Source organism: Paroedura picta, chromosome 1, assembly GCF_049243985.1.
Source record: "Paroedura picta isolate Pp20150507F chromosome 1, Ppicta_v3.0, whole genome shotgun sequence".
NCBI lineage: Eukaryota > Metazoa > Chordata > Lepidosauria > Squamata > Gekkonidae > Paroedura > Paroedura picta.
Window position 1 is genome coordinate 102051817 of NC_135369.1, and position 9582 is coordinate 102061398.

A 9582-nucleotide genomic window follows, 5' to 3' on the forward strand; every position below is an offset into this window, starting at 1 on the left:
AAACTATTTGAGTTTCATCTTCAGGATCTGGCCTTCTAAGGGGCAGTCAGGACCGATCTCCTCCAGGATGGAACAGTTTGTTCGCCTTGCAGTCCAAGGGATTGCAAGAGTGTTCTCCAGCACCAGAGTTGAAAAGCCTCAGTTCTTTTACACACAGCCTTCCTTATGGTCCAACTTTCACAGCCATACATTGCAACTGGGAAGACCATAGCCTTGACTAGACACCCTTTTGTTGGCAGGGTGATGTCTCTGCTTTTTAGGATGCTTTAATTTCTTTGCTGCAGTCCCCATCTGCAGTGATCTTGGAGCCCAGAAAAATATAATCTGTCACTACCTCCATTTCTTCCCCATCTATTTGCCAGGAATTGAGAGGGCCGGATGCCATGATCTTCGTTTTCTTGATGTTGAGTTTCAAGCCAACTTTTGCACTCTCCCCCTTCACCCGCATCAAAAGGCTCTTTAGTTCCTCTTCGCTTTCTGCCATTAGAGTGGTATCATCTGCATATCTAAGGTTGTTGATATTTCTCCCTGCAATCTTGATCCCAATTTATGACTCATTTAACCCTGCCTTTCTCATGATGTGCTCCGCATACAAGTTAAATAGGCAAGGCGATAGTATACAGCCTTGCCAAACTCCTTTCTCAATTTTGAACCAATCAGTGATTCCATGTCTGGTTCTCACTGTTGCTTTTTGACCTGCATATAGGTTTCTCAAGAGACAGATAAGATGCTCTGGTATTCCCATATCTTTAAGAACTTGCCACAATTTGTTGTGCTCCACACAATCAAAGGCTTTAGCATAGTCAATGAAGCAGAAGTAAATGTTCTTCTGGAACTCTCCATGATCCAGCATATGTTGGCAATTTGATCTCTAGTTCCTCTGCCTCTTCGAAATCCTGCCTGTACTTCTGGAAGTTCTCGGTCCACATATTGCTAGAGCCTAGCTTGTAGGATTTTGAGCATAACTTTGCTAGCATGAGAAATGACTGCAATGGTGCAGTAGTTTAAACATTCTTTGGCATTGCCCTTCTTTGTCTCTAGATTGGAATGTAAACTGACCTTTTCCAATCCTGTGGCCACTGTTGAGTTTTCCAAATTTGCTGGCATATTGAGTGTAGCATTTTTACTGCCTCATCTTTTAAGATTTTAAATAGTTCAAATGGAATGTTGTCACCTCCACTGGCTTTATTATTGCTCAGACTTCCTAAAGCCCATTTGACTTCACATTCCAGGATGTCTGGCTCCAGGTCAGTGATTACCCACTCGTGGTTATCAGGGATGTTAAGCTCACTCTTGTATAGTTCTTCTGTATAATTTTGCCACCTTTTAAAATCTCTTCTGCTTCTGTTAGATCCCTACCATTTTGGTCCTTTATCATACCCATCTTTGCATGAAATGTTCTCTTCATATCTCCAATTTTTTGAAGAGATCTCTGGTCCTCCCAATTCTATTGTTTTGATTTATTTGTTTGCATTGTTTATTTAAGAAGGCATTTTTATCTCTTCTCACTATAATCTTGAGTTTGATGAACTTAGGTGTAATTCCATTTAGTATTGTACAGTCTGGGCCATTTTGCACAAGGGAATTTCAGCGAAATCATTACCAGATGCTGATGCTTTAAAATCATGGTTTCAGATGACACTGTCAGCCTCCTGTCCCAGTTTCGCTCCATCTGCCTATTTGTAGCGGAAGCAGGGAAATCAGGAAAACTACATTCCCCTGGTCAAAATCTCAACAGATGTCGCAATCACCCGCCAAGTGACAGTGAGGAGTGGTCAATAGTACTTATACCGCCATGAAGATGTCCCTCCCCTGTTCCTGCCTCCATGGCTTCCGGGGACGGGAGGCAGGTGTTTTTTAAAAATTGAGAATGCTGAGTAGCAATGCATACTCACAAGTCTCTTCAGAACCCTTTCAATTATCTGGCTGCCCCCTTGCTCTTTATGTGAGTTTGTGTGTCACATTCTTTTTTTGTTCTTTTTCATTGGGGGCGCATGTAGAAACCCAGCAAAATACCCCCCCCCCCTTGTTTTTTGTTTGTGAATGGCTGGAAACTACAGGTTACCCCACTCTCGACTGCTGGAAGGGGAAGGGGGGGGGTGAGGTTGTCAGATCCAGACAAGTTAACTGCCAGGGAAGGGCAGAGAGCACAGTTGGAATCAACTCTCCAAGGCATAAATGTTCCCTATCTTTTGCCCCCAAAGCATCACCTCTGCTTCTGAGAAGGGGCTGCCATTTGGGAAGATTTGCACAGCAGTCTCTAAATATAAGTTTGTGCTATGAAACTATCAAAACTAAAAGACGGAGCTGTGAAATATAACCAATGCCTCTGTGACCAAATGAAATTGCATTGCAATGATTACTTTGATATTTTTTTTAAGGGGGCGTGGGCTTTGCGTGGCTGGCCAAGGCTGATTGGTTGTTCAGTTGATTGGCAGGCTCGAGGAGGGAGGGGGGCAAGGGAAGTTTGTGTCATTTTCATTGCTCCTCGGCAAGAACCGGAAGTAGGTGAGGAATGCTGGAGGAGAAACACTCCCGCTAGGAAAACAGAATTTTTTGCCAGGTGTGAAATGACATTGAAATGCTACAATACACAGCAATGGAATATTCAGTGGTGATTACTAATTTCTACCAGCTGTGTGGAATGGCCCTCAGTTTGTCAGATCTCTAATATTTTTGCTTTAATTTCAGGCTGATATATCATAGATTTATCCTTCCTGCTCTTTCTTGAGCACCTTCACTATAGAATTGTTAAGGTTCTGTCCATGGTATGATTATACCTTAATGCACTATGTATTGATTAAATGCTTACCATGAGCCTAGGAATTTGCATTATGTGAATGATAAACTTCCCAAGACTTTTGGAGAGGAGTGCCAGATCCAGTTTGCACATGTTCTTGTATAATTAGGGATGCTGTAGGGGAAGGACTGAACCATGGTGTTTTATGGAAGATCTATTTAGTGCAGATTTGGTGAAAACTCTGAAATGTTAAGCACTGTGGAGGTAAAAGAGCCTAATATGACCCAAATTTAAAAGAAGACCTTAAAAGCCTCGCCCAAAAGTTAATATATGCCCGCTAACCCATGCTATAGTTTTGTAAGGCAGACGTGGTGAGAGCAGTGTTCCCAAGAAGGATCCTTTCTACACGTTGGCTTCTGCTTTCCTAGGGTTCTATACCACCCATATCAGTTCACACAGAGAAGTGGCAGGAAAATGACTGTAATTTTTTGCATTGTTCAAGAGCAGTCGTAAATTAAATTGTGCTGGATGCCCGTCCATTTTTGCCCACACATCTGTTCATCTCATCCTGTAGCTGCCTTCAAAGACAGCTGGTATCCTTGAACTTCTTTTCTTCCGGATGAATCAGCTTGCCCCAAGAAACATAGATCATCCCCGCCCCAGATCCCCATCGCTGAGAGAAGTGTCACTGTGCTTGCTATGTATGGCGTTACCTGTTGACAATGTTCTTTACTTCACCAGTGATTAAGAGTAATGCCGAGCATCGAATGCTGCACATTCACTAATAGTCTCTCTTCTATATATAACTAATATTAGAGTGAAATCTTAAATCGATGCAATAGAACCATTTCAGTTTTCATATACCCACCCTGGATTGTGACTGATTCAGCTTGGAACAATCCTAATTATTCTGGCAGGAAGGCTGATATAATTAGGAACATGTTTTGGCATTTTTGGTATATCATTACCCACAATTCAATCAGTATCTATCTGTTTTATTGAATCTGTTGTTTTGTTTTGTTTTTGATAAAATGCATTATTTTTGCACGTCAGGTAGGTTGAGATTAAGGAAGATGTAAGGATTACATCTCTTTGTTTCTCAACACACAGGACAACCTGAGACAGTCAGTCTCCAGCAATCAGGGTGTTGGCACAGGTTTCTGCATGTACATCCTTTGTTGGCTTGGGAACGGAACATGCAAGCAGGCACTGCATATGCAGTTATTGGCATAGTTAATGACTGTGACATTTTTGAGAAAGAGAAGTCTACTCAAAAGGGCGACACAATTAGATATCTATTTCTGTATATATGTATTTACATGTATTGTCCATCTTTCTTCTTGAGACTCAACGCACATTACAGATAGGCGACAATACAATGAAGACAATATATATAATATATAAAATGCAAAACATGAAAAAAACATGCCATGAATTACACAAATTAAAGAATAATGAATAGAAACAATACAATACAGTGTACAAAGAGGATATCACAGTTAGAGAATTAAGAGCCAATGAATTGGATTTCACCATTACAAGATGCTGAACTAGAGACAATGTAATACTCTTAGTAAGCAATGCAGTATAAAGAGGGAGAAAAAGAAGGCTGCCTAACAATTTCACAGGCAATTAAAATCAAAACTTTATTATCTATATAGAAATTGCCCCTCTGCAGAATTCTGCTTTACTACTTCCACATTGGGGAAATGCCTTTAATCTTTCTTGGAAAGCTCCCTTTCAAAAGTAAAAAAAGAAATACCAGCCCCAACTGAATGGTTACAATTAACTCATCATATTAGGGTTAGGGTCATTTGTTTTTGTTCATTAATTTCCATTGGTCAGCGAAATGAATAATGTGCCATTTCAGAAATAAACTGCAGTAATGTGGTATGGCCAGTAGCCTAAATGCATTTAATTGAATTTTGCTATGTCTTTCACAAAGCGTTAAAGGTCAAAGTGTATGAAAGAAGTGAGAGGAAATTCTAACAGTTCTTTCATAGCACACACATGCAACAATTTTAGAAAGAACAGATGGCAATTCTCCACTTCTACTGGCATATGGCTTAGCGGTCCAGCTGCTTTTAATAAATATAAGAATGTACAGGCTACATCACTCAGTGTTTTGTGGGGTGGGGGAGGCTTCCTATTTGCACCCTAACAAAGGAGCATAGAATGTTATGCATGTTGCAGATCTATAGATAAGGATGTTTTATAAAGTTGTAGCAAGCAAAAAGTCAGTATTCCCAAAAGACAACAGTGTGGCCTCACTGAAATCAATAATGTTACATTGAGAAGGGGGCTTGAATATTGGACGGGTTGCACTGTGGCAAAGGGGGCAATTACCGTATATACTTGTATATAAGCTGACCCGCATATAAGCCCAGGCACCTAATTTTACCACAAAATCTGGGCACACTTATTGACTCACATATAAGCTGAGCGTGGGAAATGCTCTATCATTACAGGCTCTCCCATCCAGCCTCCCCCACCCCCAACAAATGCAGAAAACTCAATAGGATGAATAGTTGCTTTTTTTGTACCCCACTTTTCACTAACCAAAGGAGTTTCAAAGTGGATTACAATTGCCTTGCCTTCCTCTCTTGATGCCAGACACCCTGAGAGAGCTCTGACAGAACTGCTCTGTGAGAACAGCTCTGGCAGGAGAACCAAACAGGCTAGCAAACCAGAGCAGAACAACAGTACCCAAAGTTGGCAACCTACTACAACAAGTACAACAGTTACCAAACTGGGAGAATGGACAACTCTAACTACAACTGCAGTGCCCCGCCAGAACAAAACACTGAAATAAAGAACTATAAAACTGCACACTGAGAGAAAGAACTGTAAAAACCAACTTTTAAAAGAAACACAAGTCAGAGCAAGCTCAGCTTGCAGTACACATTTGCAAAAGGCAATGCAACAATTGGCTGGCTAGAGCAGGCTTTTATTTCAAGAAGAAGAAGAACAAGAACAAGAACAAGAAGAAGAAGAAGAAGAAGAAGAAGAAGAAGAAGAACAAGAAGAACAAGAAGAACAAGAAGAACAAGAAGAACAAGAAGAAGAGTTGGTTCTTATATGCCGCTTTTCCCTACCTGAAGGAAGCTCAGAGCAGCTTACAGTCGCCTTCCCATTCCTCTCCCCACAACAGACACCCTGTGAGATGGGTGAGGCTCAGAGAGCCCTTATATTACTGCTTGGTCAGAACAGTTTTATCAGTGCCGTGGCGAGCCCAAGGTCACCCAGCTGGTTGCATGTGGGGGAGCGCAGAATCGAACCTGGCATGCCAGATTAGAAGTCCGCACTCCTAACCACTACACCAAACTGTATATACCTGCATATAAGACGAGGAGGGCTTTTTCAGTGTGAAGAAAGGTGCTGAAAAACTAGGCTCTATCATCACAGGCTGTCCCATCCAGGAGAACTAAAAAGCCCTCATAAATGCACACACTTTGTATCCCAGCCTTTGTCAACCATCATTACTACATAAGGAAAACAACCAGCATATTTATGGGGAAAACCCATCACTATACCACACTGCAGTGATCCATCTCTCTTAGAAAGAGAATATTATGGAAATCACTGAAGTGAGCCAAAAATTTAAGGGATGGAAATATTTGTAGGACTGGGTTCTATTAAGAACATGGCTGTTTTTCCTATTGCCTTTCCCCAGCCACAAAACTGGATCAAAACTCAGATATAAGTTTTTAAATTCTGTCACTAATGTACATGGAGAAAGAAACATCAACATTTGGTTTATTTTCACTGCCTTTCAAACAGTGCTGGCCATAGTACAAGTGATTATTATTATACATGTTCATATAAATAGGAGAATAATCAGAGCAGGTAGTGGCTGTATAATTCATGAACTAGCTGGCAGGTTTACACTTACAGTTCTCCCCAGAGGGTCTGAAATGCTTTCTGCCAAAATGAACAGTTTTAAAGACATTCTTTACTTTGTCTGAGCTTGGCTTCCCTTTAGGGTTTTTCTTTTGAGGGGGGGGGGGAGGGCACCCTCTCTATCTATGTACCTTATATAGCAAAACAAAGAAGGCTGAAATTTTGTGGAAGAACATTATGTTAGCTTTGAAAACATAATGGAATGTCAGACAGAAATGAAAATGATGCACAGCTGCCTAGATGCTATGCAAACAGATTCAGGGCAATATTTGCTCAAGTATTTAGATTCTGCGCTGCCTACTCTCACGTATCTCATCCTTTGCTCACGTATCCCCCACTTTCGTAAGGTGCTTCCCAAAGTGATGCAGATAACTTAGAGTACCATGAGTTATAAGCATTGTTTATTAATTTCTCATTTATCTTGTGATTTCACATGTTTCCCATGTAGTGGTTAGGAGACATGGCCTCTAATCTGGAGTGATGGGTTTGATTCCCCACTCCTTCTCCACATGCAGCCAGCTGGGTGACCTTGGGCCAGTCACAGGTCTCTCAGAGTTCTTTCAGCCCCACCTGCCTCACAAGGTGTCTGCTATGGGGAGAGGAAGGGAAGGAGATCGGAAGCCACTTTGGGACTCCTTCGGGTAGTAAAAAACAGGTTACAAAGAGCTAGCTCTTCTTCATCTCCAGTTTACTCTGAAGCAACCCTGTGAAGCAGGTTAGACTTAGTATGAGTGACTGACTCAAGGGCACCTGGTGAGCTTCCATGTCAGAGTGGGAATTTGAACACAGGTTTCCCTGGCCTTTGAACTGGGGCGAACCTTGCTTCAGGTTGAGTGAATCAAGATATACTGGAACTTGCACTCGTTTGTGTATGTGTATGAAGTCCCAGTGTCACAGTTGACTTATGGTGACCCCAGCAAGGGACTTTCAAGGCAAGTGAGAAGCATAGGTGGTTTGCCATTACCTTTCTCTGCAAAGCCTTCCTTAGTGGTCTCCCCTTCCAGGTACTGACCCAGCTTAGCTTCTGAGATCTCATGAGATCGGGCTATGCCATACTATATTCCCTCCCAAAATTGCCTTTAATGTGTTCTTTTTATCACAGCAGAACTACAATACAACTGCATCATGACTAGTGATAGGCATGACCCCATGCACAAACCCAGAAATCCCAAGACAATTTGCCAAGTTCGGCTCGTGACCTGGGGTTATGTGATTTCACGTGTACAATCCTCCATGAGTCTTTGTTTGTTTGTTTATTGTTGGATTTCTACCCTGCCACTTCTCCAAGGCCTCTTGGCAGCTTACAATAAAAACATTGACGAGTTAATAAAATTCCAAAAAAGACCCCAACAACCCTCCAAGGATGGCAGCCAAAAAACTCCTGAGCAGACCAACCAGGGTGGGGAGCAACGATGTGTGTGCTCTAGCTTGAGGGGAAGCCACTTTGATCTTACTCTGGCTTTAACCCAGGACCTGGCAGAAAAGTTCTATTTACAGGCCCTGTGGAACTGTGACAGCTCTGTCAGAGCCCTCAGTTCACCCAGGAGCAGATCCCACCAGGTTGGGCCTAGGACCAAAAAGGCCCTGGCCCTTATTGAGCCCAGGTGGACTTCCCTGGGGCCAGGAAGCACCCTGCAGGGAGCTTGAGAAGGCAAGCGGTCCCTCAGATAGGTAGGGCCCAAGCTGCGGATGGCCTTAAAGGTCAAAACCAAAACCTTGAACCTGATCCGGGCTAAGATTGACAACCAATGCAGCTGTTTCAGCACAGTCTGGATGTGGGTCCTCCACGGTGACCTGGTGAGGACCCTAGCAGCTTCATTTTGTACCAACTGCTGTTTCCAGGTCAAGGACAAGGGCAGGTCAGCATAGAGGGAGTTACAGAAGTTCAATCTGGATGTGTCCATTGCATGGATCACTGTGGCAATGCAGTCTGGTGGTTTGTGCTGAAGCTGGGCACATCCATTGCATTATCTGCACACACCCACTATCAATCCAAAATATGTCTGCAATAATTTTCAATGCCTCAGTTCTCTTCCCCCAATTCCAAAGGGAGGGAAGGGAACCCATGAGCTGAAATCTCTTGCAGCCATTTGGGGCTGAAGCCTTGGAGGAGCCTGGTGTGAGTGGGAAGGGAGACTTAGACCAGGGAGACAGCTGGAAGCCATTTTAATGAGCCATTTTGCTTCCACCATCATCTAAGTGAGGGAAAGCAAAATGGACCAGCCCAAACCAGACAAGTTCATGGGGGGGGGGGCTGGGTCATCCCAAACCCCAAACCAAACCAGAATTTCCCAGATCAAAATTTTCCAGTGCATACCCATCCATGATCATGACCAAAATGTATCTCTGTGGCATCGCATCAAGCATTTGGATATAGCTACTGGACCTTCCTAAGCAGAACAGCAGATGGCATATGGCCTCATAAGTCCAGACACACATAGAGAACTGCTATGTAGGTAGTTTGGAATTGGGGATATTGCTCTTTCCTAAACTGAGCCAAGTTGACATATTTTGCTGCTGTAAAGTAAGTTCAAATTTTCTCCTCATCCCACATTATACTGAGCAGCATAGAAAGAGCCATCCGAGCTGCCTCCATGCCACCAGCACCGCCTCTGCACTGCCTCAGCCTCCTTGCCACCTGAGCTTCCACACCATCCAAGCCACCTCTGAGCCTCTGCCACCACCCATGGCATGGGCAACACGCAGGTGGCATGGGTGGCATGGAGCCAACATGGTAGTCACGGAGGCAGCTCAAATGGCTGAGAGGCTTGGGTGGCGCAGAGTTGGCCTGGGCAGAGGTAGCTCAGACAGCTTGGGGAGGGGGGTCAGGAGCCCTAGGCAATTGTGGAAGGGAATGGTGTGGCAGGCAGATGGACCAGAGGGGTGAGGGGGAGGGAAGAGAGGAGCAGAATGGATGGGCATCTGACAAATGTGAGGAGGAA